This window comes from Garra rufa, chromosome 1 (assembly GCF_049309525.1).
Source record: "Garra rufa chromosome 1, GarRuf1.0, whole genome shotgun sequence".
Classification (NCBI taxonomy): Eukaryota; Metazoa; Chordata; class Actinopteri; order Cypriniformes; family Cyprinidae; genus Garra; species Garra rufa.
This window is the reverse complement of record NC_133361.1, coordinates 96,160,412-96,186,142: the sequence shown is the minus strand read 5'-3', so window position 1 is coordinate 96,186,142 and position 25,731 is coordinate 96,160,412. Positions and strand designations below refer to the sequence as shown.

Sequence of the window (25,731 nt, the reverse complement as noted above, 5' to 3'; positions counted from 1 at the left end):
CCGGTCAGGAGATAACGGTTACAATGCAAGACCACGCTTGTTTTTTCGAATGCGTGGCGTGAGTATTTTTGGAATCTTTTTTTTTACCTGGACAAGGCTTCCGCTGACCAGTTCCCACGAAATGAAATCCGAACTAGCCAATAATCAGCAACTTACCCGGTTAAAACCGCGTCTCAGTTTCAGAATCAGAATCAGAATCAGAATCAGAATGAGCTTTATTGCCAGGTATGTTTACACATACTAGGAATTTGTTTTAGTGACAGAAGCTCCACAGTGCTACAGAATGACAGCGACAAGACGATACATATTATAAAAAGAACAATATACAAGTACACAAGACAGACAATGTGCAAAAAATATCAAAGACATTTGAATGGAAGTAAGTATGTGCATTAAAAAAATAACTGAAAAGTGAAATAAGAGTGTATAGTGTTGTATGTTCCACGATCAAGTGTTCATGAGATGGATTGCCTGAGGAAAGAAACTGTTTCGGTGTCTGGTCGTTCTAGTGCTCAGTGCTCTGTAGCGCCGACCGGATGGTAACAGTTCAAAAAGTGAGTGTGCTGGGTGTGAGGGGTCCAGAGTGATTTTGGCAGCCCTTTTTCGTACTCTGGATAAGTACAGATCTTGAAGGATAGGGAGGGTTGTACCAATGATTCGTTCAGCAGTCCGGACTATTCGGCGTAGTCTTCTGAGATCAGAATTGGTAGCTGAGCTGAACCAGATGGTTATTGAAGTGCTGAGAATGGATTCAATGATGGCAGAATAAAACTGTTTTAGCATTTCTTGTGGCAGGTTGAGCTTCCTCAGCTGGCGGAGGAAGTACAGCCTCTGCTGGGCCTTTTTAGCAATGGAGTCTATGTGAATGTCCCACTTCAGGTCCTGTGAGATGGTATTTCCAAGGAACCTGAATGACTCCACTGTGTTTACGGTGCTGTTCATGATGGTGAGTGGGGGGAGAGCAGAGGGTTTTTTCCTGAAGTCCATGATCATCTCCACAGTTTTGAGCGTGTTCAGCTCCAGGTTGTTATGACTGCACCAGACAGCCAGCTCTTTAACCTCCTGTCTGTAAGCAGACTCGTCACCGTCCTGAATGAGACCGATGAGTGTGGTGTCGTCTGCAAACTTCAGGAGCTTGACAGAGGGGTCTTTGGAGATACAGTCATTAGTATACAGGGAGAAGAGCAGTGGGGAGAGGACACAACCCTGAGGGGCGCCAGTGCTGATAGTCCGGGTGCTGGATGAGAATTTACCCAGCCTCACTAGCTGCTGTCTGTTTGTCAGGAAGCTGTTGATCCACTGACAGACCGAGGTGGGCATGGAGAGCTGAGTTAGTTTGGGCAGGAGGAGGTTTGGGATGATAGTGTTGAAGGCTGAACTGAAGTCCACAAACAGGATCCTCACATAAGTCCCTGATTTGTCCAGATGCTGCAGTATGAAATGTAGACTCATGTTTACTGCATCATCTACGGACCTGTTTGCTCGATAAGCAAACTGCAAGGGGTCCAGTAAGGGTCCGGTAATGTCCTTCAGGTAAGCCAGAACAAGTTTTTCAAACGACTTCATGACGACAGATGTTAGCGCCACTGGTCTGTAGTCGTTAAGTCCTGTTATTTTGGGTTTCTTTGGAATGGGGATGATTTCAGAACGTTTGAGAGAGGCGGGGACTTCACACAACTCCAAAGACCTATTGAAGATCTGTGAGAAAATGGGTGCCAGCTGATCTGCACAGGTTTTCAGACAGGCTGGTGTGACACCGTCAGGGCCTGGTGCCTTTCTTCTTTTGTTCTTTTTGAAGACCTGGCGAACATCTCTTTCACTGATTTGAATGGGTGTTGCAGGAGTGGGGGAGAGCGGTGATGTTGGAGGTGTGAATGGTGTTTTTTCAAACCTACAATAGAACTCGTTCAGATCGTCTGCCAGTTGCTGATTCTGCAAAGTGCTGGGGGATGGTGTCTTGTAGTTGGTGATGTGCTTTAGACCTTTCCACATTGATGAAGAGTCACTAGAAGAGAATTGATTCCTTATCTTTTCAGAATAATTCTTCTTTGCCACTTTGATCTCCTTTTCCAGTGTGTATTTGGCCTGTTTATACAAGACTTTGTCCCCTTTCCTATAAGCATCATCTTTGACATGACGGAGCTGTCTGAGTTTTGCAGTGAACCATGGTTTGTCGTTGTTGTAGGTTAAACGAGTCCTGGTAGGAATGCACATATCTTCACAGAAACTAATATATGAAGTTACAGTTTCTGTGAGCTCATCCAGGTCAGTGGCAGCAGCTTCAAAAACACTCCAATCAGTACATTCGAAACAGGCTTGTAATACCCGCTCTGTTTCGTCGGTGCCATCTCTTTACAGACTTTGCTACAGGTTTAGAAGCTTTAAGTTTTTGCCTGTAGGTTGGTATAAGATGGACCAGACAGTGATCGGAGAGTCCCAAAGCTGACCGTGGGACAGAGTGATATGCTCCTTTAATTGTGGTGTAACAGTGGTCCAATATATTACTGTCTCTGGTCGGACATGTGATGTGCTGTCTGTATTTTGGCAGTTCACGGGAGAGATTTGCTCTATTAAAATCCCCAAGAATGATTAAAACAGAGTCCGGGTGTTGTTGTTCTGTCTCTGTGATCTGATCAGCGAGTTTCTGCAACGCCAGGCTCACGTGCGCTTGCGGTGGAATGTACACGCTCACGAGAATGAACGAGCAAAACTCCCGCGGCGAATAGAACGGCTTACAGTTAATGAAGAGCGCTTCAACATCAAAACAGCATATTTTCTTTAACACCGTTATATCTGTACACCACCTCTCATTGATGTAAAAGCACGTCCCGCCGCCACGCGATTTCCCCGTTGATTCTGCGTCGCGGTCTCCTCTGAACAGCTGATATCCCGGTAGATGAATCGCGCTGTCCGGTATAGCCGCGTTCAGCCAGGTTTCCGTGAAACACAGAGCAGCAAAATGTGAGAAATCCCTATTTGTCTGAAAGAGCAGAAGGAGTTCGTCCGTTTTGTTGGGTAGAGAGCGGAGATTCGTCAGATGTATGCCTGGCAGCGACACCCTGAATCCACGCTGACGAAGCTTCACGAGCGCGCCGGCGCGCTTCCCCCGCTTGCGCGTCCTGAAGCGTTTGGTAAGCGCCGCCGCTCCGCCAACTACGATGTTGAGCAAAACGTCCGAATAATCAAAAACAGGTAATAGATTTTGTGGTGTGTTCTGCCTAATGTTTAGCAGTTCATCCCTTGTAAAACTGATCGTGTTTGCAAAACAAAAAACAGGAAAAACGAACAAAAACACTAAAACAACTGAAGAGCTAAGCACAGAGGCTGCCATCCGCGGCGCCATCTTATCTTAAAAACATTTCATTGTTAATCTCATGATTTTTTCATTTCTGTACCTTGACAGACGGGCGATAGGCTGTTTTTCCTTGAGATAACGGTCACAATGCAAGACCACACTTGTTTTTTCGAATGCGTGGCGTGAGTATTTTTGGAATCTTTTTTTTTACCCGGACAAGGCTTCCACTGACCAGTTCCCATATGGTCTACCGCCAGGATTCCTGGTTTTCACCTAGGTGGCCCGGGTTCGACTCCCGGTATTGGAAGGTGGGCTCCTCTGTGCTTCCCTCTACGAAAAAGGGCCACACGTCTTCCTGCGTCGAAAGCCGTTTTTTGGCCAGCAGTCGAGCTGCAGAAACCTAATAGGCCGAGGTTGTGACCTCACAGACCTGCGCCTTCGATAGCTCAGCTGGTAGAGCGGAGGACTGTAGGAGGAGCGTTGGCAATCCTCAGGTCGCTGGTTCGACTCCGGCTCGAAGGAGGTTGTTTTTCACGTGCCCACCTTTTTTGGGGGGCCGGCCTTCTGAAAGCGGCCAACAGAGCTTGATTTCACAGTCCGCCATTGGGGGGAAGGGGGGGCAAAAGAGCTTTCCCTGACCGGGAATCGAACCCGGGCGCCGAATCCTAACCACTAGACCACCAGGGAAGAGCCGATCTAATGCTGGCCTGCTAATAACATGAGAACAAGCAGACAGCAATACAGGCTTCTGTCACGTCGACAACCAACGAGTCGGGCTGCAAGCACGAGGATCCCCAGGCGGTGGGCCAGTGGCGCAATGGATAACGCGTCTGCCTACGGATCAGAAGATTCTAGGTTCGACTCCTGGCTGGCTCGCTCTCTGATTTTTGCGTAATGCAGTTAGGTTTTGATGTCACAGGCTTGCCGAATTGTTGCCCTATTCCTACGTGCCACCCGAGCTTTGAGAAAAAGTTGGACACGAAATGAAATCCGAACTAGCCAATAATCAGCAACTCACCCGGTTAAAACCGCGTCTCAGTTTCATTGTTAATCTCATGATTTTTTCATTTCTGTACCTTGACAGACCGGCGATAGGCTGTTTTTCCTTGAGATAACGGTTACAATGCAAGACCACGCTTGTTTTTTCAAATGCGTGGCGTGAGTATTTTTGGATTTTTTTTTTTACCCGGACAAGGCTTCCGCTGACCAGTTCCCATATGGTCTAGGGGTCAGGATTCCTGGTTTTCACCCAGGCGGCCTGGGTTCGACTCCCGGTATGGGAAGGCGGGCTCCTCTTTGCTACCGGTCAGGATTCCTGGTTTTCACCCAGGCGGCCTGGGTTCGACTCCCGGTATGGGAAGGCGGGCTCCTCTTTGCTACCGGTCAGGAGATAACGGTTACAATGCAAGACCACGCTTGTTTTTTCGAATGCGTGGCTTGAGTATTTTTGGAATCTTTTTTTTTACCCGGACAAGGCTTCCGCTGACCAGTTCCCACGAAATGAAATCCGAACTAGCCAATAATCAGCAACTTACCTGGTTAAAACCGCGTCTCAGTTTCATTGTTAATCTCATGATTTTTTCATTTCTGTACCTTGACAGACGGGCGATAGGCTGTTTTTCCTTGAGATAACGGTCACAATGCAAGACCACACTTGTTTTTTCGAATGCGTGGCGTGAGTATTTTTGGAATCTTTTTTTTTACCCGGACAAGGCTTCCACTGACCAGTTCCCATATGGTCTACCGCCAGGATTCCTGGTTTTCACCTAGGTGGCCCGGGTTCGACTCCCGGTATTGGAAGGTGGGCTCCTCTGTGCTTCCCTCTACGAAAAAGGGCCACACGTCTTCCTGCGTCGAAAGCCGTTTTTTGGCCAGCAGTCGAGCTGCAGAAACCTAATAGGCCGAGGTTGTGACCCCACAGGCCGAGGTTGTGACCCCACAGACCTGCGCCTTCGATAGCTCAGCTGGTAGAGCGGAGGACTGTAGGAGGAGCGTTGGCAATCCTTAGGTCGCTGGTTCGACTCTGGCTCGAAGGAGGTTGTTTTTCACGTGCCCACCTTTTTTGGGGAGGGCCGGCCTTCTGAAAGCGGCCAACAGAGCTTGATTTCACAGTCCGCCATTGGGGGGGAGGGGGTGCAAAAGAGCTTTCCCTGACCGGGAATCGAACCCGAGCCGCGGCGGTGAGAGCGCCGAACCCTAACCACTAGACCACCAGGGAAGAGCCGATCTACTGCTGGCCTGCTAATAACATGAGAACAAGCAGACAGCAATACAGGCTTCTGTCACGTCGAAAACCAACGAGTCGGGCTGCAAGCACGAGGATCCCCAGGCGGTGGGCCAGTGGCGCAATGGATAACGCGTCTGACTACGGATCAGAAGATTCTAGGTTCGACTCCTGGCTGGCTCGCTCTCAGATTTTTGCGTAATGCAGTTTGGTTTTGATGTCACAGGCTTGCCGAATTGTTGCCCTATTCCTACGTGCCACCCGAGCTTTGAGAAAAAGTTGGACACGAAATGAAATCCGAACTAGCCAATAATCAGCAACTCACCCGGTTAAAACCGCGTCTCGGGGTTCTAACATGGCGACGAGCTAGACAGACGTATTACTCAACGCTCCTACCACAGACGGCCAGATTTCTAATTTTAGGACACTTTGAGATATTCAACTGACGAAACAGCCTCCGAGTTCAACCGTGGTCACAAAGAATATTGCTTTACCATGGCAAATCAAAGAATTACAAGGAAGAATCCGGATACAACTGAGGAAACTTCTGACGGCAATGAAGCTAGCGCCAAGCTAACAAGTGACGTTACAATGAACAACGAAGAGAATGTGATGAAGGCTCTCGCAGATATGAAACACTTTTTCACATCTCAATTCGAAGGCGTCCTGAATGCTATTCAAGGGATTAAAAATGAAATTTCGGAATTTGGAGGCAGATTATCAGAAGCTGAGCACCGAATTAGCGAAACTGAGGATAATGTGGAAACGCTACAGAAAAAGGTGAATGTTCTGGAAAGTCGAGTTGTAACACTCTGCGCGGATCTGGATGACTTGGAAAACCGCAATCGCCGTTGCAATCTCCGTTTAGTCAACCTGCCTGAAAAAGCGGAAGGGACGGATGCGGCAAACTTTCTGGAAAAGTGGCTCACCGACATGTTTGGAGCATCTACCTTTCCGAGCCCAGTGATCATCGAACGAGCGCATAGAATCGGCAGACTCCAGACAAAGCCACAACAATATCCGCGAGTACTGATCATGAAATTTCTCAACTTTCGTGATCGGCAGAGAGTGATACAGGCGGCCAGAGAGATGGGAATTGTGAAATATCAGGAACACAAGGTGATGTTTTTCCCGGACTTCTCAGTAGCGGTGAGGAAACTACGAAAGCAATTCGATGATGTGAAGAAACGGCTCCAGTTACTGAACATTCCATACAGATTTGTGTATCCAGCCAAACTGAGCTTCATGCATAAGGGACAGTGGAGGATCTGTGAGACGGCAGGTGATGTACAGAAGTGCATAGAGGAAATCGGAGAAGTGTCAGGAGAGTAATGACAAGCTTTCAGCTAGCTGACTTAAAGTTTAATAGTTTTATTTCTCAAAGCTATTATCATAATCAAGGTAAATAACCTTGAAGACGTAATGTGACAGTTACCCGTTCATACTGGTTAAAGAAAAATATACTTAAATGCAAGTCAGTTGAATGATTGCTTGAAAACAATGTTTGATTATTCTTAATGTTTTATTACATTGGGTTGTCTGTGGATAGGTCCGCGTGTCCAATGGCTCTTTTACTGCTAGCCAAGGATGTGTTCCTAGTTGTAGGACCAACCAGGCCTGTTCAAGAATCGTTGCAATATAGTGGGAATGTTCTGTTCAAAGGGGGTAAACGCCGGGGTTAAGGGCCTTTTTTTTGGGGGGGGGGGGGCAATTTTCTTTTCTTTTTTGTATTCGCTTTTTTTGTGTGTGTTATGATCATAGAGATATGGACATGTAATCCTGTTAAATATGTCAAGTGATTCTCAGATAACATTTATATCCTGGAATGTTAGGGGGTTAGGCAAACTTTCAAAATTAAAACAGGTTATGACTAGACTTAAACAATTTAAAGCATCTATTGTGTTTCTCCAAGAAACCCATCTTCTGTCTAACGAACTACTAAAAGTACGTAGAAGATGGCCAGGTGAAGTGATCTCTGCTTCATATGCATCCAACTCAAGGGGGGTAATGATTCTGATACACAAAGCCATTCCATTTAAAGTATCAAAGGTTATTTCAGATAAATCTGGCAGATATTTGATTGTTCAAGGCTTTCTTATAGATAACGTTATTACCCTTGTAAATGTGTATGGACCCAACTCTGACAGTCCAGAATTTTTTGAGAACTTGTTTTTAATCTTGGCCTCTCAACCTGGCTATTTAATTATAGGAGGAGATTTTAATGTAACATTAAACCCACAATTAGATCGGTATAATAGTAAAGAGATGGCTCACACGCAAAGCAGGAAAAAACTTAATAGTTTTATAGAGGAACTTGATTTATGTGATCCATGGAGGAGAAAATATCCCAACAAAACTGAATATTCATGCTATAGTTCATCACTAAAATCATATTCACGAATAGATTACTTTTTGATCTCAAATAATTTATTCCATCATATTTTTGACTGCTCCTATGAGTCTATTGTGATTTCTGACCACGGTCCAGTAAAACTTTTATATAATGCTTCAAAAATTATTAAGGGGCCTTGTAGATGGAGGTTTCACCCAAGGTGGCTTCATGATCCAAAATTTATGGAGTTCATCGGTGTTCATATTGATCTATTTTTTAAAACTAATTTGAAAGAAACATCGGCATCTGTAAGATGGGAGGCTTTTAAAGCTTATATCAGGGGCCAAATGATAAGCTACACATGCTCCGTCAATAAAAAAAGGAAATTGGAATTACAGAATTTAGATGAAAGAATTCGAAAATTAGAAGAAGATATATATTCAGATATGTCAAATTCAAGCATACTTAAACAGGAGCTGCTCATTTTAAGAGCGCAATATAATGAACTATCTGCAGCAAAAGCTGAAGCCAGTTTAATCCGTCTTAAACAAACATTCTATGAGTATGGAGAGAAGTCAGGCAGACTTTTGGCTTGGCAGATTTAAACAATTACAATCAAGTAAAGCAATAAATAATATTTATACAACAGCTGGTAATCTGACTTCAGACCCATTGGAGATTAATGAAACTTTTTCCAAATTCTTCCAACTGTTATATACTGCAGAATCTTCAGGACGGTGTATGGAGCAAACTTTATTTTTAGATAATCTTTTGATCCCTTCTTTAAGCAGCGAAGCCAAAAGACAATTAGAGAAACCTCTAACTAGTAAAGAAATTTTAAATGCTATAGTGAATATGAAAAGTGGTAAAACAGCTGGATTAGATGGAATACCAATTGATATATATAAAGCTTTTAAAGATAAATTAGCAGTCCCTCTATTAGAAATGGATGAAGAGTCTATGCTAGAGGGTTGTCTTCCCCCTTCTCTTAGAGCTGCATTAATAACACTCATTCCCAAACCCCATAAGCCCTTGGACCGATGTGAATCATATAGACCGATTTCTTTAATGAATTCTGATGCCAAAATTATAGCCAAGATTTTAGCCCTTCGACTGGAGGCTCATTTACCTTCCCTAATAGGAATGGACCAAAATGGCTTTGTCCGAAACAGACAGGCCTTCCATAACATCAGACGAGTACTAAATATCGTTCATGAGATGGATGGCTCTAAAGATACATGTATTTTATCGTTAGATGCAGAAAAGGCATTTGACAGAGTCGAATGGTCCTATTTATTTGATATACTCAGACGCTTTGGATGTGGACAGAACTTCTGCCAATGGGTAAAGATTTTATATCATAGTCCAACTGCAGAAGTAATTACCAATAACTTAACCTCCAATCCATTTAATCTATATCGCGGCACCCGCCAGGGCTGTCCACTTTCACCGTTACTATTTGTAATGGCTCTGGAACCCCTGGCAATAGCAATTAGAACGCACCCAGTTATAAAGGGAATTGAAATTGCAGGTGTAGAGCATCGGATTTCGTTATATGCAGACGATATTGTTTTATACTTAACAAAACTTAAAGATTCAATACCCAATCTAAACAATTTGATTAATAAATTTGGAATATTTTCAGGTTATAAAGTTAATCATTCAAAATCATCAATACTTTTTCTTAATGAACAGGAAAGACTAAAACCAATAATACAACACCCATTCGAAACTTCTATAGATGGATTTAGATATTTGGGAATCAGTGTTACTCCACAAGTAAAAAATCTTATCCCAGCCAATTATACCCCTCTGATAACTCAGGTGAACGAAAGTTTGAATAGATGGATGTCTCTTCCTCTTACTACCATTGGGAGGGTGAACACCATTAAAATGAATATACTTCCTAAATTTGTATATTTGTTTTCAGTCAATCCCCCTAGCTCCTCCTCCTTCCTTTTTTTCAAATATGAAGAAGGCATTTGTTAAATTTATTTGGAATAAGAGACGCTCCAGGCTTCGCTTATCACTCCTGTATCTTCCTTATGAACGAGGTGGGCTGCGACTCCCTAATCTTTTTTGGTATTTTAAGGCAGCCCAGCTGAGATCTGCATGTTTTTGGTTTGCTGGCTCATCTGGCAATCCATGGATACAGATTGAAAGTAAATGTACAGGCAATTTGAGTCTTGACACATATTTATATTCTGACTCTTTAAAGAAACTCAAACAAAATACATCTAACCCATTTGTAAGAACCACTATTTTAATATGGCATGAGTCACAGGATGAGTTGGGAGAAACGCCTATACTATCTCAGTTCTCTCCCATTTGGGGTAATGCATTATTTGTTCCAGGGAAATCAGACATGGGTTTTAAGCTGTGGTTTCAGAAAGGCTTACAGAAGATATCAGATCTTTATGAAGATAATATACTGATGTCCTTTGGAACTTTAAAGGAAATATATAAAATTCCTCAGTCTCATTTTTTTAAGTATCTTCAGATCCGTAATTTTACAAGATCCAAAACTCATTCATATCAGTGCCCTACCCTAAGTAGCTTAGAAGAAATTGTAGTTAAAGATCCCAGTGCCAAATACAAAATTTCTACTTTGTATAGCAAATTTGTTAATGCTTCCAAAGAATCTACTAATCATAAAAGACTAGCTTGGATTGATGATTTTCAAGTGGATGTTACAGAAAATGAATGGGAAGAAAGTTGTGTTAAAGCGCAAACATTATCGATCAATACCCGTTTAAAACTAATCCAATATAATTGGATAATGAGAACATATATCACACCGGAAATGTTAAATAAATTTAATAGAAATATTTTGGATATTTGTGGAAAATGTTTGACTTACAAGGGCACACTATTCCATTGTGTTTGGCAATGTGAGCACTTGCAATCCTTTTGGAAAGAATTAATAGCTGTAATTTCTAAAACTATTGGTAAAGAAATCCCTGTCTGCCCTAAAATCTGTATTCTTGGTCTTTTCCCAACTGCCTTATCTTTGAAATCATATGAGCAGAAGTTTGTGAACCTGTGTCTATTGCATGCGAAGCGCTTGATTGCTATTCACTGGAAAAGTATTCATGGTCCATCTCTGTCACTCTGGATTAAGGAAATGTCTTCTTGTTTAGCAATGGAAAGACTAACTTATTCAATCAAACAAATAATGCACATATTCTACAAAATTTGGGACTTCTTCCTTCGCTTCTTAGATGAGAATGGACTGACTATTGAATAACAGCAAATAATGTGATCATACTCAAATGGTTAAAGACAGTTGACTATTAATATGTGAATTATGCTTGTTGACTTATTTTAATATATTTTTCACTTTCATTGAAATTTATATTTTGAACTGTCACTGTCTTAATGTATTTTACAAAATTGCCCTTTTTATTTTATTTTATTTTATTTTTTATTAATTTTATTTTTATTATTATTATTATTATTATTATTATTATTATTGTTATTTATTTATTTAAATTTATTTTTTTGCATATGTGTGTGTATTCTTGTGGCTCTGTCGGGGATAGGGTGGGTGTTCTATTTTGGTGACTATTACAGTATATATGTAACGCATAATTTTTTGTTTTGAAACAATAAAAAGTATCTGAACAAAAAAAAAAAAAAAAAAAAAAAAAAACGCGTCTCAGTTTCATCGTTAATCTCATGATCTCATGATAGGCTGTTTTTCCTTGAGATAACGATTACAATGCAAGACCACGCTTGTTTTTTCAAATGCGTGGCGTGAGTATTTTTGGAATTTTTTTTTACCCGGACAAGGCTTCCGCTGACCAGTTCCCATATGGTCTAGCGGTCAGGATTCCTGGTTTTCACCCAGGCGGCCCGGGTTCGACTCCCGGTATGGGAAGGCGGGCTCCTCTTTGCTACCGGTCAGGATTCCTGGTTTTCACCCAGGCGGCCTGGGTTCGACTCCCGGTATGGGAAGGCGGGCTCCTCTTTGCTACCGGTCAGGAGATAACGGTTACAATGCAAGACCACGCTTGTTTTTTCGAATGCGTGGCGTGAGTATTTTTGGAATGTTTTTTTTTACCCGGACAAGGCTTCCGCTGACCAGTTCCCATATGGTCTACCGCCAGGATTCCTGGTTTTCACCTAGGTGGCCCGGGTTCGACTCCCGGTATTGGAAGGTGGGCTCCTCTGTGCTTCCCTCTACGAAAAAGGGCCACACGTCTTCCTGCGTCGAAAGCCGTTTTTTGGCCAGCAGTCGAGCTGCAGAAACCTAATAGGCCGAGGTTGTGACGCCACAGGCCGAGGTTGTGACTCCACAGACCTGCGCCTTCGATAGCTCAGCTGGTAGAGCGGAGGACTGTAGGAGGAGCGTTGGCAATCCTTAGGTCGCTGGTTCGACTCCGGCTCGAAGGAGGTTGTTTTTCACGTGCCCACCTTTTTTTGGGGGGCTGGCCTTCTGAAAGCAGCCAACAGAGCTTGATTTCACAGTCTGCCATTGGGGGGGAGGGGGGGCAAAAGAGCTTTCCCTGACCGGGAATCGAACCCGGGCCGCGGCGGTGAGAGCGCCGAATCCTAACCACTAGACCACCAGGGAAGAGCCGAACTAATGCTGGCCTGCTAATAACATGAGAACAAGCAGACAGCAATACAGGCTTCTGTCACGTCGAAAACCAACGAGTCGGGCTGCAAGCACGAGGATCCCCAGGCGGTGGGCCAGTGGCGCAATGGATAACGCGTCTGACTACAGATCAGAAGATTCTAGGTTCGACTCCTGGCTGGCTCGCTCTCAGATTTTTGCGTAATGCAGTTTGGTTTTGATGTCACAGGCTTGCCGAATTGTTGCCCTATTCCTACGTGCCACCCGAGCTTTGAGAAAAAGTTGGACACGAAATGAAATCCGAACTAGCCAATAATCAGCAACTCACCCGGTTAAAACCGCGTCTCAGTTTCATTGTTAATCTCATGATTTTTTCATTTCTGTACCTTGACAGACCGGCGATAGGCTGTTTTTCCTTGAGATAACGGTTACAATGCAAGACCACGCTTGTTTTTTCAAATGCGTGGCGTGAGTATTTTTGGAATTTTTTTTTACCCGGACAAGGCTTCCGCTGACCAGTTCCCATATGGTCTAGCGGTCAGGATTCCTGGTTTTCACCCAGGCGGCCCGGGTTCGACTCCCGGTATGGGAAGGCGGGCTCCTCTTTGCTACCGGTCAGGATTCCTGGTTTTCACCCAGGCGACCTGGGTTCGACTCCCGGTATGGGAAGGCGGGCTCCTCTTTGCTACCGGTCAGGAGATAACGGTTACAATGCAAGACCACGCTTGTTTTTTCGAATGCGTGGCGTGAGTATTTTTGGAATCTTTTTTTTTACCCGGACAAGGCTTCCGCTGACCAGTTCCCACGAAATGAAATCTGAACTAGCCAATAATCAGCAACTTACCCGGTTAAAACCGAGTGTCAGTTTCATTGTTAATCTCATGATTTTTTCATTTCTGTACCTTGACAGACGGGCGATAGGCTGTTTTTCCTTGAGATAACGGTCACAATGCAAGACCACACTTGTTTTTTCGAATGCGTGGCGTGAGTATTTTTGGAATCTTTTTTTTACCCGGACAAGGCTTCCACTGACCAGTTCCCATATGGTCTACCGCCAGGATTCCTGGTTTTCACCTAGGTGGCCCGGGTTCGACTCCCGGTATTGGAAGGTGGGCTCCTCTGTGCTTCCCTCTACGAAAAAGGGCCACACGTCTTCCTGCGTCGAAAGCCGTTTTTTGGCCAGCAGTCCAGCTGCAGAAACCTAATAGGCCGAGATTGTGACCCCACAGGCCGAGGTTGTGACCCCACAGGCCGAGGTTGTGACCCCACAGACCTGCGCCTTCGATAGCTCAGCTGGTAGAGCGGAGGACTGTAGGAGGAGCGTTGGCAATCCTTAGGTCGCTGGTTCGACTCCGGCTCGAAGGAGGTTGTTTTTCACGTGCCCACCTTTTTTGGGGGGGCCGGCCTTCTGAAAGCGGCCAACAGAGCTTCATTTCACAGTCCGCCATTGGGGGGGAGGGGGGGCAAAAGAGCTTTCCCTGACCGGGAATCGAACCCGGGCCGCGGCGGTGAGAGCGCCGAATCCTAACCACTAGACCACCAGGGAAGAGCTGATCTAATGCTGGCCTGCTAATAACATGAGAACAAGCAGACAGCAATACAGGCTTCTGTCACGTCGAAAACCAACGAGTCGGGCTGCAAGCACGAGGATCCCCAGGCGGTGGGCCAGTGGCGCAATGGATAACGCGTCTGCCTACGGATCAGAAGATTCTAGGTTCGACTCCTGGCTGGCTCGCTCTCTGATTTTTGCGTAATGCAGTTTGGTTTTGATGTCACAGGCTTGCCGAATTGTTGCCCTATTCCTACGTGCCACCCGAGCTTTGAGAAAAAGTTGGACACGAAATGAAATCCGAACTAGCCAATAATCAGCAACTCACCCGGTTAAAACCGCGTCTCAGTTTCATTGTTAATCTCATGATTTTTTCATTTCTGTACCTTGACAGACCGGCGATAGGCTGTTTTTCCTTGAGATAACGGTTACAATGCAAGACCACGCTTGTTTTTTCAAATGCGCGGCGTGAGTATTTTTGGAATTTTTTTTTTACCCGGACAAGGCTTACGTTGACCAGTTCCCATATGGTCTAGCGGTCAGGATTCCTGGTTTTCACCCAGGTGGCCCGGGTTCGACTCCCGGTATGGGAAGGCGGGCTCCTCTTTGCTACCGGTCAGGATTCCTGGTTTTCACCCAGTCGACCTGGGTTCGACTCCCGGTATGGGAAGGCGGGCTCCTCTTTGCTACCGGTCAGGAGATAACGGTTACAATGCAAGACCACGCTTGTTTTTTCGAATGCGTGGCGTGAGTATTTTTGGAATTTTTTTTTTACCCGGACAAGGCTTCCGCTGACCAGTTCCCATATGGTCTAGCGGTCAGGATTCCTGGTTTTCACCCAGGCGGCCCGGGTTCGACTCCCGGTATGGGAAGGTGGGCTCCTCTTTGATACCGGTCAGGATTCCTGGTTTTCACCCAGGTGAACTGGGTTCGACTCCCGGTATGGGAAGGCGGGCTCCTCTTTGCTACCGGTCAGGAGATAACGGTTACAATGCAAGACCACGCTTGTTTTTTCGAATGCGTGGCGTGAGTATTTTTGGAATCTTTTTTTTACCCGGACAAGGCTTCCGCTGACCAGTTCCCACGAAATGAAATCTGAACTAGCCAATAATCAGCAACTTACCCGGTTAAAACCGAGTCTCAGTTTCATTGTTAATCTCATGATTTTTTCATTTCTGTACCTTGACAGACGGGCGATAGGCTGTTTTTCCTTGAGATAACGGTCACAATGCAAGACCACACTTGTTTTTTCGAATGCGTGGCGTGAGTATTTTTGGAATCTTTTTTTTTTACCCGGACAAGGCTTCCACTGACCAGTTCCCATATGGTCTACCGCCAGGATTCCTGGTTTTCACCTAGGTGGCCCGGGTTCGACTCCCGGTATTGGAAGGTGGGCTCCTCTGTGCTTCCCTCTACGAAAAAGGGCCACACGTCTTCCTGCGTCGAAAGCCGTTTTTTGGCCAGCAGTCGAGCTGCAGAAACCTAATAGGCCGAGGTTGTGACCCCACAGGCCGAGGTTGTGACCCCACAGATCTGCGCCTTCGATAGTTCAGCTGGTAGAGCGGAGGACTGTAGGAGGAGCGTTGGCAATCCTTAGGTCGCTGGTTCGACTCCGGCTCGAAGGAGGTTGTTTTTCACGTGCCCACCTTTTTTGGGGGGGCCGGCCTTCTGAAAGCGGCCAACAGAGCTTGATTTCACAGTCCGCCATTGGGGGGGAGGGGGGGCAAAAGAGCTTTCCCTGACCGGGAATCGAACCCGGGCCGCGGCAGTGAGAGCGCCGAATCCTAACCACTAGACCACCAGGGAAGAGCCGATCTAATGCTGGCCTGCTAATAACATGAGAACAAGCAGACAGCAATACAGGCTACTGTCACGTCGAAAACCAACGAGTCGGGCTGCAAGCACAAGGATCCCCAGGCGGTGGGCCAGTGGCGCAATGGATAACGCGTCTGACTACGGATCAGAAGATTCTAGGTTCGACTCCTGGCTGGCTCGCTCTCTGATTTTTGCGTAATGCAGTTTGGTTTTGATGTCACAGGCTTGCCGAATTGTTGCCCTATTCCTACGTGCCACCCGAGCTTTGAGAAAAAGTTGGACACGAAATGAAATCCGAACTAGCCAATAATCAGCAACTCACCCGGTTAAAACGGCGTCTCAGTTTCATTGTTAATCTCATGATTTTTTCATTTCTGTACCTTGACAGACCGGCGATAGGCTGTTTTTCCTTGAGATAACGGTTACAATGCAAGACCACGCTTGTTTTTTCAAATGCGTGGCATGAGTATTTTTGGAATTTTTTTTTTACCGGGACAAGGCTTCCACTGACCAGTTCCAATATGGTCTAGCAGTCAGGATTCCTGTTTTTCACCCAGGCGGCCTGGGTTCGACTCCCGGTATGGGAAGGCGGGCTCCTCTTTGCTACCGGTCAGGATTCCTGGTTTTCACCCAGGCGGCCTGGGTTCGACTCCCGGTATGGGAAGGCGGGCTCCTCTTTGCTACCGGTCAGGAGATAACGGTCACAATGCAAGACCACACTTGTTTTTTTGAATGCGTGGCGTGAGTATTTTTGGAATCTTTTTTTTTACCCGGACAAGGCTTCCACTGACCAGTTCCCATATGGTCTACCGCCAGGATTCCTGGTTTTCACCTAGGTGGCCCGGGTTCGACTCCTGGTATTGGAAGGTGGGCTCCTCTGTGCTTCCCTCTACGAAAAAGGGCCACACGTCTTCCTGCGTCGAAAGCCGTTTTTTGGCCAGCAGTCGAGCTGCAGAAACCTAATAGGCCGAGGTTGTGACCCCACAGGCCGAGGTTGTGACCCCACAGACCTGCGCCTTCGATAGCTCAGATGGTAGAGCGGAGGACTGTAGGAGGAGCGTTGGCAATCCTTAGGTCGCTGGTTCGACTCCGGCTCGAAGGAGGTTGTTTTTCACGTGCCCACCTTTTTTTGGGGGGGCCGGCCTTCTGAAAGCGGCCAACAGAGCTTGATTTCACAGTCCGCCATTGGGGGGGCAAAAGAGCTTTCCCTGACCGGGAATCGAACCCGGGCCGCGGCGGTGAGAGTGCCGAATCCTAACCACTAGACCACCAGGGAAGAGCCGATTTAATGCTGGCCTGCTAATAACATGAGAACAAGCAGACAGCAATACAGGCTTCTGTCACGTCGAAAACCAACGAGTCGGGCTGCAAGCACGAGTATCCCCAGGTGGTGGGCCAGTGGCGCAATGGATAACGCATCTGACTACGGATCAGAAGATTCTAGGTTCGACTCCTGGCTGGCTCGCTCTCTGATTTTTGCGTAATGCAGTTTGGTTTTGATGTCACAGGCTTGCCGAATTGTTGCCCTATTCCTACGTGCCACCCGAGCTTTGAGAAAAAGTTGGACACGAAATGAAATCCGAACTAGCCAATAATCAGCAACTCACCCGGTTAAAACCGCGTCTCAGTTTCATTGTTAATCTCATGATTTTTTCATTTCTGTACCTTGACAGACCGGCGATAGGCTGTTTTTCCTTGAGATAACGGTTACAACGCAAGACCACGCTTGTTTTTTCAAATGCGTGGCGTGAGTATTTTTGGATTTTTTTTTTTACCCGGACAAGGCTTCCGCTGACCAGTTCCCATATGGTCTAGCGGTCAGGATTCCTGGTTTTACCCAGGCGGCCTGGGTTCGACTCCCGGTATGGGAAGGCGGGCTCATCTTTGCTACCGGTCAGGATTCCTGGTTTTCACCCAGGCGGCCTGGGTTCGACTCCCGGTATGGGAAGGCGAGCTCCTCTTTGCTACCGGTCAGGAGATGACGGTTACAATGCAAGACCACGCTTGTTTTTTCGAATGCGTGGCGTGAGTATTTTTGGAATCTTTTTTTTTTCCCGGACAAGGCTTCCGCTGACCAGTTCCCACGAAATGAAATCTGAACTAGCCAATAATCAGCAACTTACCCGGTTAAAACCGCGTCTCAGTTTCATTGTTAATCTCATGATTTTTTCATTTCTGTACCTTGACAGACGGGCGATAGGCTGTTTTTCCTTGAGATAACGGTCACAATGCAAGACCACACTTGTTTTTTCGAATGCGTGGCGTGAGTATTTTTGGAATCTTTTTTTTTACCCGGACAAGGCTTCCACTGACCAGTTCCCATATGGTCTACCGCCAGGATTCCTGGTTTTCACCTAGGTGGCCCGGGTTCGACTCCTGGTATTGGAAGGTGGGCTCCTCTGTGCTTCCCTCTACGAAAAAGGGCCACACGTCTTCCTGCGTCGAAAGCCGTTTTTTGGCCAGCAGTCGAGCTGCAGAAACCTAATAGGCCGAGGTTGTGACCTCACAGGCCGAGGTTGTGACCCCACAGACCTGCGCCTTCGATAGCTCAGCTGGTAGAGCGGAGGACTGTAGGAGGAGTGTTGGCAATCCTTAGGTCGCTGGTTCGACTCCGGCTCGAAGGAGGTTGTTTTTCACGTGCCCACCTTTTTTGGGGGGGCTGGCCTTCTGAAAGCGGCCAACAGAGCTTGATTTCACAGTCCGCCATTGGGGGGGAGGGGGGGGCAAAAGAGCTTTCCCTGACCGGGAATCGAACCCGGGCCGCGGCGGTGAGAGCGCCGAATCCTAACCACTAGACCACCAGGGAAGAGCCGATCTAATGCTGGCCTGCTAATAAGATGAGAACAAGCAGACAGCAATACAGGCTTCTGTCACGTCGAAAACCAACGAGTCGGGCTGCAAGCACGAGGATCCCCAGGCGGTGGGCCAGTGGCGCAATGGATAACGCGTCTGACTACGGATCAGAAGATTCTAGGTTCGACTCCTGGCTGGCTCGCTCTCTGATTTTTGCGTAATGCAGTTTGGTTTTGATGTCACAGGCTTGCCGAATTGTTGCCCTATTCCTACGTGCCACCCGAGCTTTGAGAAAAAGTTGGACACGAAATGAAATCCGAACTAGCCAATAATCAGCAACTCACCCGGTTAAAACCGCGTCTCAGTTTCATTGTTAATCTCATGATTTTTTCATTTCTGTACCTTGACAGACCGGCGATAGGCTGTTTTTCCTTGAGATAACGGTTACAATGCAAGACTACGCTTGTTTTTTCAAATGCGTGGCGTGAGTATTTTTGGAATTTTTTTTTTTCCCGGACAAGGCTTCCGCTGACCAGTTCCCATATGGTCTAGCGGTCAGGATTCCTGGTTTTCACCCAGGCGGCCCGGGTTCGACTCCCGGTATGGGAAGGCGGGCTCCTCTTTGCTACCGGTCAGGAGATAACGGTTACAATGCAAGACCACCCTTGTTTTTTCGAATGCGTGCCGTGAGTATTTTTGGAATCTTTTTTTTTACCCGGACAAGGCTTCCGCTGACCAGTTCCCACGAAATGAAATCCGAACTAGCCAATAATCAGGTTAAAACCGCGTCTCAGTTTCATTGTTAATCTCATGATTTTTTCATTTCTGTACCTTGACAGATGGGCGATAAGCTGTTTTTCCTTGAGATAACGGTCACAATGCAACACCACACTTGTTTTTTCGAATGCGTGGCGTGAGTATTTTTGGAATCTTTTTTTTTACCCGGACAAGGCTTCCACTGACCAGTTCCCATATGGTCTACCGCCAGGATTCCTGGTTTTCACCTAGGTGGCCCGGGTTCGACTCCTGGTATTGGAAGGTGGGCTCCTCTGTGCTTCCCTCTACGAAAAAGGGCCACACGTCTTCCTGCGTCGAAAGCCGTTTTTTGGCCAGCAGTCGAGCTGCAGAAACCTAATAGGCCGAGGTTGTGACCCCACAGGCCGAGGTTGTGACCCCACAGACCTGCGCCTTCGATAGCTCAGATGGTAGAGCGGAGGACTGTAGGAGGAGCGTTGGCAATCCTTAGGTCGCTGGTTCGACTCCGGCTCGAAGGAGGTTGTTTTTCACGTGCCCACCTTTTTTTGGGGGGGCCGGCCTTCTGAAAGCGGCCAACAGAGCTTGATTTCACAGTCCGCCATTGGGGGGGCAAAAGAGCTTTCCCTGACCAGGAATCGAACCCGGGCCGCGGCGGTGAGAGTGCCGAATCCTAACCACTAGACCACCAGGGAAGAGCCGATTTAATGCTGGCCTGCTAATAACATGAGAACAAGCAGACAGCAATACAGGCTTCTGTCACGTCGAAAACCAACGAGTCGGGCTGCAAGCACGAGTATCCCCAGGTGGTGGGCCAGTGGCGCAATGGATAACGCATCTGACTACGGATCAGAAGATTCTAGGTTCGACTCCTGGCTGGCTCGCTCTCTGATTTTTGCGTAATGCAGTTTGGTTTTGATGTCACAGGCTTGCCGAATTGTTGCCCTATTCCTACGTGCCACCCGAGCTTTGAGAAAAAGTTGGACACGAAATGAAATCCGAACTAGCCAATAATCAGCAACTCACCCGGTTAAAACCGCGTCTCAGTTTCATTGTTAATCTCATGATTTTTTCATTTCTGTACCTTGACAGACCGGCGATAGGCTGTTTTTCCTTGAGATAACGGTTACAACGCAAGACCACGCTTGTTTTTTCAAATGCGTGGCGTGAGTATTTTTGGATTTTTTTTTTTACCCGGACAAGGCTTCCGCTGACCAGTTCCCATATGGTCTAGCGGTCAGGATTCCTGGTTTTACCCAGGCGGCCTGGGTTCGACTCCCGGTATGGGAAGGCGGGCTCATCTTTGCTACCGGTCAGGATTCCTGGTTTTCACCCAGGCGGCCTGGGTTCGACTCCCGGTATGGGAAGGCGAGCTCCTCTTTGCTACCGGTCAGGAGATGACGGTTACAATGCAAGACCACGCTTGTTTTTTCGAATGCGTGGCGTGAGTATTTTTGGAATCTTTTTTTTTTCCCGGACAAGGCTTCCGCTGACCAGTTCCCACGAAATGAAATCTGAACTAGCCAATAATCAGCAACTTACCCGGTTAAAACCGCGTCTCAGTTTCATTGTTAATCTCATGATTTTTTCATTTCTGTACCTTGACAGACGGGCGATAGGCTGTTTTTCCTTGAGATAACGGTCACAATGCAAGACCACACTTGTTTTTTCGAATGCGTGGCGTGAGTATTTTTGGAATCTTTTTTTTTACCCGGACAAGGCTTCCACTGACCAGTTCCCATATGGTCTACCGCCAGGATTCCTGGTTTTCACCTAGGTGGCCCGGGTTCGACTCCTGGTATTGGAAGGTGGGCTCCTCTGTGCTTCCCTCTACGAAAAAGGGCCACACGTCTTCCTGCGTCGAAAGCCGTTTTTTGGCCAGCAGTCGAGCTGCAGAAACCTAACCTAAGGTTGTGACCCCACAGACCTGCGCCTTTGATAGCTCAGCTGGTAGAGCGGAGGACTGTAGGAGGAGCGTTTGCAATCCTTAGGTCGCTGGTTCGACTCCGGCTCGAAGGAGGTTGTTTTTCACGTGCCCACCTTTTTTGGGGGGGCCGGCCTTCTGAAAGCGGCCAACAGAGCTTGATTTCACAGTCCGCCATTGGGGGGGAGGGGGGGGCAAAAGAGCTTTCCCTGACCGGGAATCGAACCCGGGCCGCGGCGGTGAGAGCGCCGAATCCTAACCACTAGACCACCAGGGAAGAGCCGATCTAATGCTGGCCTGCTAATAACATGAGAACAAGCAGACAGCAATACAGGCTTCTGTCACGTCGAAAACCAACGAGTCGGGCTGCAAGCACGAGGATCCCCAGGTGGTGGGCCAGTGGCGCAATGGATAACGCGTCTGACTACGGATCAGAAGATTCTAGGTTCGACTCCTGGCTGGCTCGCTCTCTGATTTTTGCGTAATGCAGTTTGGTTTTGATGTCACAGGCTAGCCGAATTGTTGCCCTATTCCTACGTGCCACCCGAGCTTTGAGAAAAAGTTGGACACGAAATGAAATCCGAAAAAGCCAATAATCAGCAACTCACCCGGTTAAAACCGCGTCTCAGTTTCATTGTTAATCTCATGATTTTTTCATTTCTGTACCTTGACAGACCGGCGATAGGCTGTTTTTCCTTGAGATAACGGTTACAATGCAAGACCACGCTTGTTTTTTCAAATGCGTGGCGTGAGTATTTTTGGATTTTTTTTTTTACCCGGACAAGGCTTCCGCTGACCAGTTCCCATATGGTCTAGCGGTCAGGATTCCTGGTTTTCACCCAGGCGGCCCGGGTTCGACTCCCAGTATGGGAAGGCGGGCTCCTCTTTGCTACCGGTCAGGAGATAACGGTTACAATGCAAGACCACCCTTGTTTTTTCGAATGTGTGGCGTGAGTATTTTTGGAATCTTTTTTTTTACCCGGACAAGGCTTCCGCTGACCAGTTCCCACGAAATGAAATCCGAACTAGCCAATAATCAGGTTAAAACCGCGTCTCAGTTTCATTGTTAATCTCATGATTTTTTCATTTCTGTACCTTGACAGATGGGCGATAAGCTGTTTTTCCTTGAGATAACGGTCACAATGCAACACCACACTTGTTTTTTCGAATGCGTGGCGTGAGTATTTTTGGAATCTTTTTTTTTACCCAGACAAGGCTTCCACTGACCAGTTCCCATATGGTCTACCGCCAGGATTCCTAGTTTTCACCTAGGTGGCCCGGGTTCAACTCCCGGTATTGGAAGGTGGGCTCCTCTGTGCTTCCCTCTACGAAAAAGGGCCACACGTCTTCCTGCGTCGAAAGCCGTTTTTTGGCCAGCAGTCGAGCTGCAGAAACCTAATAGGCCGAGGTTGTGACCTCACAGACCTGCGCCTTCGATAGCTCAGCTGGTAGAGCGGAGGACTGTAGGAGGAGCGTTGGCAATCCTTAGGTCGCTGGTTCGACTCCGGCTCGAAGGAGGTTGTTTTTCACGTGCCCACCTTTTTTGGGGGGGCTGGCCTTCTGAAAGCGGCCAACAGAGCTTGATTTCACAGTCTGCCATTGGGGGGGAGGGGGGGCAAAAGAGCTTTCCCTGACCGGGAATCGAACCCGGGCCGCGGCGGAGAGAGCGCCGAATCCTAACCACTAGACCACCAGGGAAGAGCCGAACTAATGCTGGCCTGCTAATAACATGAGAACAAGCAGACAGCAATACAGGCTTCTGTCACGTCGAAAACCAACGAGTCGGGCTGCAAGCACGAGGATCCCCAGGTGGTGGGCCAGTGGCGCAATGGATAACGCGTCTGACTACGGATCAGAACATTCTAGGTTCGACTCCTGGCTGGCTCGCTCTCTGATTTTTGCGTAATGCAGTTTGGTTTTGATGTCACAGGCTTGCCGAATTGTTGCCCTATTCCTACGTGCCATCCGAGCTTTGAGAAAAAGTTGGACACGAAATGAAATCCGAACTAGCCAATAATCAGCAACTCACCCGGTTAAAACCGCGTCTCAGTTTCATTGTTAATCTCATGATTTTTTCATTTCTGTACCTTGACAGACCGGCGATAGGCTGTTTTTCCTTGAGATAACGGTTACAATGCAAGACCACGCTTGTTTTTTCAAATGCGTGGCGTGAGTATTTTTGGAAATTTTTTTTTTCCCGGACAAGGCTTCCGCTGACCAGTTCCAATATGGTCTAGCGGTCAGGATTCCTGGTTTTCACCCAGGCGACCCGGGATCGACTCCCGGTATGGGAAGGCGGGCTCCTCTTTGCTACCGGTCAGGAGATAACGGTTACAATGCAAGACCACCCTTGTTTTTTCGAATGCGTGGCGTGAGTATTTTTGGAATCTTTTTTTTTACCCGGACAAGGCTTCCGCTGACCAGTTCCCACGAAATGAAATCCGAACTAGCCAATAATCAGCAACTTACCCGGTTAAAACCGCGTCTCAGTTTCATTGTTAATCTCATGATTTTTTCATTTCTGTACCTTGACAGATGGGCGATAAGCTGTTTTTAATTGAGATAACGGTCACAATGCAAGACCACACTTGTTTTTTCGAATGCGTGGCGTGAGTATTTTTGGAATCTTTTTTTTTACCCGGACAAGGCTTCCACTGACCAGTTCCCATATGGTCTACCGCCAGGATTCCTGGTTTTCACCTAGGTGGCCCGGGTTCGACTCCTGGTATTGGAAGGTGGGCTCCTCTGTGCTTCCCTCTACGAAAAAGGGCCACACGTCTTCCTGCGTCGAAAGCCGTTTTTTGGCCAGCAGTCGAGCTGCAGAAACCTAATAGGCCGAGGTTGTGACCCCACAGGCCGAGGTTGTGACCCCACAGACCTGCGCCTTCGATAGCTCAGATGGTAGAGCGGAGGACTGTAGGAGGAGCGTTGGCAATCCTTAGGTCGCTGGTTCGACTCCGGCTCGAAGGAGGTTGTTTTTCACGTGCCCACCTTTTTTGGGGGGGCCGGCCTTCTGAAAGCGGCCAACAGAGCTTGATTTCACAGTCCGCCATTGGGGGGGGCAAAAGAGCTTTCCCTGACCGGGAATCGAACCCGGGCCGCGGCGGTGAGAGTGCCGAATCCTAACCACTAGACCACCAGGGAAGAGCCAATTTAATGCTGGCCTGCTAATAACATGAGAACAAGCAGACAGCAATACAGGCTTCTGTCACGTCGAAAACCAACGAGTCGGGCTGCAAGCACGAGTATCCCCAGGTGGTGGGCCAGTGGCGCAATGGATAACGCATCTGACTACGGATCAGAAGATTCTAGGTTCGACTCCTGGCTGGCTCGCTCTCTGATTTTTGCGTAATGCAGTTTGGTTTTGATGTCACAGGCTTGCCGAATTGTTGCCCTATTCCTACGTGCCACCCGAGCTTTGAGAAAAAGTTGGACACGAAATGAAATCCGAACTAGCCAATAATCAGCAACTCACCCGGTTAAAACCGCGTCTCAGTTTCATTGTTAATCTCATGATTTTTTCATTTCTGTACCTTGACAGACCGGCGATAGGCTGTTTTTCCTTGAGATAACGGTTACAACGCAAGACCACGCTTGTTTTTTCAAATGCGTGGCGTGAGTATTTTTGGATTTTTTTTTTTTTACCCGGACAAGGCTTCCGCTGACCAGTTCCCATATGGTCTAGCGGTCAGGATTCCTGGTTTTACCCAGGCGGCCCGGGTTCGACTCCCGGTATGGGAAGGCGGGCTCATCTTTGCTACCGGTCAGGATTCCTGGTTTTCACCCAGGCGGCCTGGGTTCGACTCCCGGTATGGGAAGGCGAGCTCCTCTTTGCTACCGGTCAGGAGATGACGGTTACAATGCAAGACCACGCTTGTTTTTTCGAATGCGTGGCGTGAGTATTTTTGGAATCTTTTTTTTTTCCCGGACAAGGCTTCCGCTGACCAGTTCCCACGAAATGAAATCTGAACTAGCCAATAATCAGCAACTTACCCGGTTAAAACCGCGTCTCAGTTTCATTGTTAATCTCATGATTTTTTCATTTCTGTACCTTGACAGACGGGCGATAGGCTGTTTTTCCTTGAGATAACGGTCACAATGCAAGACCACACTTGTTTTTTCGAATGCGTGGCGTGAGTATTTTTGGAATCTTTTTTTTTACCCGGACAAGGCTTCCACTGACCAGTTCCCATATGGTCTACCGCCAGGATTCCTGGTTTTCACCTAGGTGGCCCGGGTTCGACTCCTGGTATTGGAAGGTGGGCTCCTCTGTGCTTCCCTCTACGAAAATCTACGATTTCTCAAAGCTATTATCATAATCAAGGTAAATAACCTTGAAGACGTAATGTGACAGTTACCCGTTCATACTGGTTAAAGAAAAATATACTTAAATGCAAGTCAGTTGAATGATTGCTTGAAAACAATGTTTGATTATTCTTAATGTTTTATTACATTGGGTTGTCTGTG

At 47.1% G+C, this 25,731-nt stretch overlaps 30 non-coding genes across 30 annotated transcripts; 22 read left to right on the top strand and 8 right to left on the bottom strand.

Annotated features, from left to right (window-relative positions):
* The first annotated feature begins 4,098 nt into the window (after positions 1–4,098).
* Positions 4,099–4,171, top strand: trnar-acg (transfer RNA arginine (anticodon ACG)). Its single transcript has one exon. It is a non-coding gene; the product is annotated as a tRNA-Arg (tRNA).
* A 335-nt stretch (positions 4,172–4,506) lies between these two features.
* trnae-uuc (transfer RNA glutamic acid (anticodon UUC)) lies at positions 4,507–4,578 on the top strand. Its single transcript has one exon. It is a non-coding gene; the product is annotated as a tRNA-Glu (tRNA).
* A 1,051-nt stretch (positions 4,579–5,629) lies between these two features.
* trnar-acg (transfer RNA arginine (anticodon ACG)) lies at positions 5,630–5,702 on the top strand. Its single transcript has one exon. It is a non-coding gene; the product is annotated as a tRNA-Arg (tRNA).
* Positions 5,703–11,659: 5,957 nt separating this feature from the next.
* On the top strand, positions 11,660–11,731 carry trnae-uuc (transfer RNA glutamic acid (anticodon UUC)). The gene has a single exon. It is a non-coding gene; the product is annotated as a tRNA-Glu (tRNA).
* A 428-nt stretch (positions 11,732–12,159) lies between these two features.
* trnay-gua (transfer RNA tyrosine (anticodon GUA)) lies at positions 12,160–12,246 on the top strand. The gene is given in 2 exon segments: positions 12,160–12,196; positions 12,211–12,246. It is a non-coding gene; the product is annotated as a tRNA-Tyr (tRNA).
* Positions 12,247–12,355: 109 nt separating this feature from the next.
* trnae-cuc (transfer RNA glutamic acid (anticodon CUC)) lies at positions 12,356–12,427 on the bottom strand. Its single transcript has one exon. It is a non-coding gene; the product is annotated as a tRNA-Glu (tRNA).
* A 116-nt stretch (positions 12,428–12,543) lies between these two features.
* On the top strand, positions 12,544–12,616 carry trnac-aca (transfer RNA cysteine (anticodon ACA)). The gene has a single exon. It is a non-coding gene; the product is annotated as a tRNA-Cys (tRNA).
* Positions 12,617–12,950: 334 nt separating this feature from the next.
* trnae-uuc (transfer RNA glutamic acid (anticodon UUC)) lies at positions 12,951–13,022 on the top strand. The gene has a single exon. It is a non-coding gene; the product is annotated as a tRNA-Glu (tRNA).
* A 686-nt stretch (positions 13,023–13,708) lies between these two features.
* On the top strand, positions 13,709–13,795 carry trnay-gua (transfer RNA tyrosine (anticodon GUA)). The gene is given in 2 exon segments: positions 13,709–13,745; positions 13,760–13,795. It is a non-coding gene; the product is annotated as a tRNA-Tyr (tRNA).
* A 109-nt stretch (positions 13,796–13,904) lies between these two features.
* On the bottom strand, positions 13,905–13,976 carry trnae-cuc (transfer RNA glutamic acid (anticodon CUC)). The gene has a single exon. It is a non-coding gene; the product is annotated as a tRNA-Glu (tRNA).
* Positions 13,977–14,092: 116 nt separating this feature from the next.
* trnar-acg (transfer RNA arginine (anticodon ACG)) lies at positions 14,093–14,165 on the top strand. The gene has a single exon. It is a non-coding gene; the product is annotated as a tRNA-Arg (tRNA).
* Positions 14,166–14,500: 335 nt separating this feature from the next.
* trnae-uuc (transfer RNA glutamic acid (anticodon UUC)) lies at positions 14,501–14,572 on the top strand. The gene has a single exon. It is a non-coding gene; the product is annotated as a tRNA-Glu (tRNA).
* Positions 14,573–14,779: 207 nt separating this feature from the next.
* On the top strand, positions 14,780–14,851 carry trnae-uuc (transfer RNA glutamic acid (anticodon UUC)). Its single transcript has one exon. It is a non-coding gene; the product is annotated as a tRNA-Glu (tRNA).
* An 862-nt stretch (positions 14,852–15,713) lies between these two features.
* On the bottom strand, positions 15,714–15,785 carry trnae-cuc (transfer RNA glutamic acid (anticodon CUC)). Its single transcript has one exon. It is a non-coding gene; the product is annotated as a tRNA-Glu (tRNA).
* A 116-nt stretch (positions 15,786–15,901) lies between these two features.
* Positions 15,902–15,974, top strand: trnar-acg (transfer RNA arginine (anticodon ACG)). Its single transcript has one exon. It is a non-coding gene; the product is annotated as a tRNA-Arg (tRNA).
* A 1,024-nt stretch (positions 15,975–16,998) lies between these two features.
* Positions 16,999–17,070, bottom strand: trnae-cuc (transfer RNA glutamic acid (anticodon CUC)). The gene has a single exon. It is a non-coding gene; the product is annotated as a tRNA-Glu (tRNA).
* A 116-nt stretch (positions 17,071–17,186) lies between these two features.
* Positions 17,187–17,259, top strand: trnar-acg (transfer RNA arginine (anticodon ACG)). The gene has a single exon. It is a non-coding gene; the product is annotated as a tRNA-Arg (tRNA).
* A 1,072-nt stretch (positions 17,260–18,331) lies between these two features.
* On the top strand, positions 18,332–18,418 carry trnay-gua (transfer RNA tyrosine (anticodon GUA)). Its single transcript is given in 2 exon segments — positions 18,332–18,368; positions 18,383–18,418. It is a non-coding gene; the product is annotated as a tRNA-Tyr (tRNA).
* A 110-nt stretch (positions 18,419–18,528) lies between these two features.
* trnae-cuc (transfer RNA glutamic acid (anticodon CUC)) lies at positions 18,529–18,600 on the bottom strand. The gene has a single exon. It is a non-coding gene; the product is annotated as a tRNA-Glu (tRNA).
* Positions 18,601–18,716: 116 nt separating this feature from the next.
* Positions 18,717–18,789, top strand: trnar-acg (transfer RNA arginine (anticodon ACG)). Its single transcript has one exon. It is a non-coding gene; the product is annotated as a tRNA-Arg (tRNA).
* A 335-nt stretch (positions 18,790–19,124) lies between these two features.
* On the top strand, positions 19,125–19,196 carry trnae-uuc (transfer RNA glutamic acid (anticodon UUC)). Its single transcript has one exon. It is a non-coding gene; the product is annotated as a tRNA-Glu (tRNA).
* A 955-nt stretch (positions 19,197–20,151) lies between these two features.
* On the top strand, positions 20,152–20,224 carry trnar-acg (transfer RNA arginine (anticodon ACG)). The gene has a single exon. It is a non-coding gene; the product is annotated as a tRNA-Arg (tRNA).
* Positions 20,225–21,469: 1,245 nt separating this feature from the next.
* On the bottom strand, positions 21,470–21,541 carry trnae-cuc (transfer RNA glutamic acid (anticodon CUC)). The gene has a single exon. It is a non-coding gene; the product is annotated as a tRNA-Glu (tRNA).
* Positions 21,542–21,657: 116 nt separating this feature from the next.
* On the top strand, positions 21,658–21,730 carry trnar-acg (transfer RNA arginine (anticodon ACG)). The gene has a single exon. It is a non-coding gene; the product is annotated as a tRNA-Arg (tRNA).
* Positions 21,731–22,065: 335 nt separating this feature from the next.
* trnae-uuc (transfer RNA glutamic acid (anticodon UUC)) lies at positions 22,066–22,137 on the top strand. The gene has a single exon. It is a non-coding gene; the product is annotated as a tRNA-Glu (tRNA).
* A 557-nt stretch (positions 22,138–22,694) lies between these two features.
* On the top strand, positions 22,695–22,781 carry trnay-gua (transfer RNA tyrosine (anticodon GUA)). The gene is given in 2 exon segments: positions 22,695–22,731; positions 22,746–22,781. It is a non-coding gene; the product is annotated as a tRNA-Tyr (tRNA).
* A 109-nt stretch (positions 22,782–22,890) lies between these two features.
* On the bottom strand, positions 22,891–22,962 carry trnae-cuc (transfer RNA glutamic acid (anticodon CUC)). Its single transcript has one exon. It is a non-coding gene; the product is annotated as a tRNA-Glu (tRNA).
* A 116-nt stretch (positions 22,963–23,078) lies between these two features.
* On the top strand, positions 23,079–23,151 carry trnar-acg (transfer RNA arginine (anticodon ACG)). The gene has a single exon. It is a non-coding gene; the product is annotated as a tRNA-Arg (tRNA).
* Positions 23,152–24,336: 1,185 nt separating this feature from the next.
* trnae-cuc (transfer RNA glutamic acid (anticodon CUC)) lies at positions 24,337–24,408 on the bottom strand. Its single transcript has one exon. It is a non-coding gene; the product is annotated as a tRNA-Glu (tRNA).
* A 116-nt stretch (positions 24,409–24,524) lies between these two features.
* Positions 24,525–24,597, top strand: trnar-acg (transfer RNA arginine (anticodon ACG)). Its single transcript has one exon. It is a non-coding gene; the product is annotated as a tRNA-Arg (tRNA).
* The last annotated feature ends 1,134 nt before the right edge of the window (positions 24,598–25,731 follow it).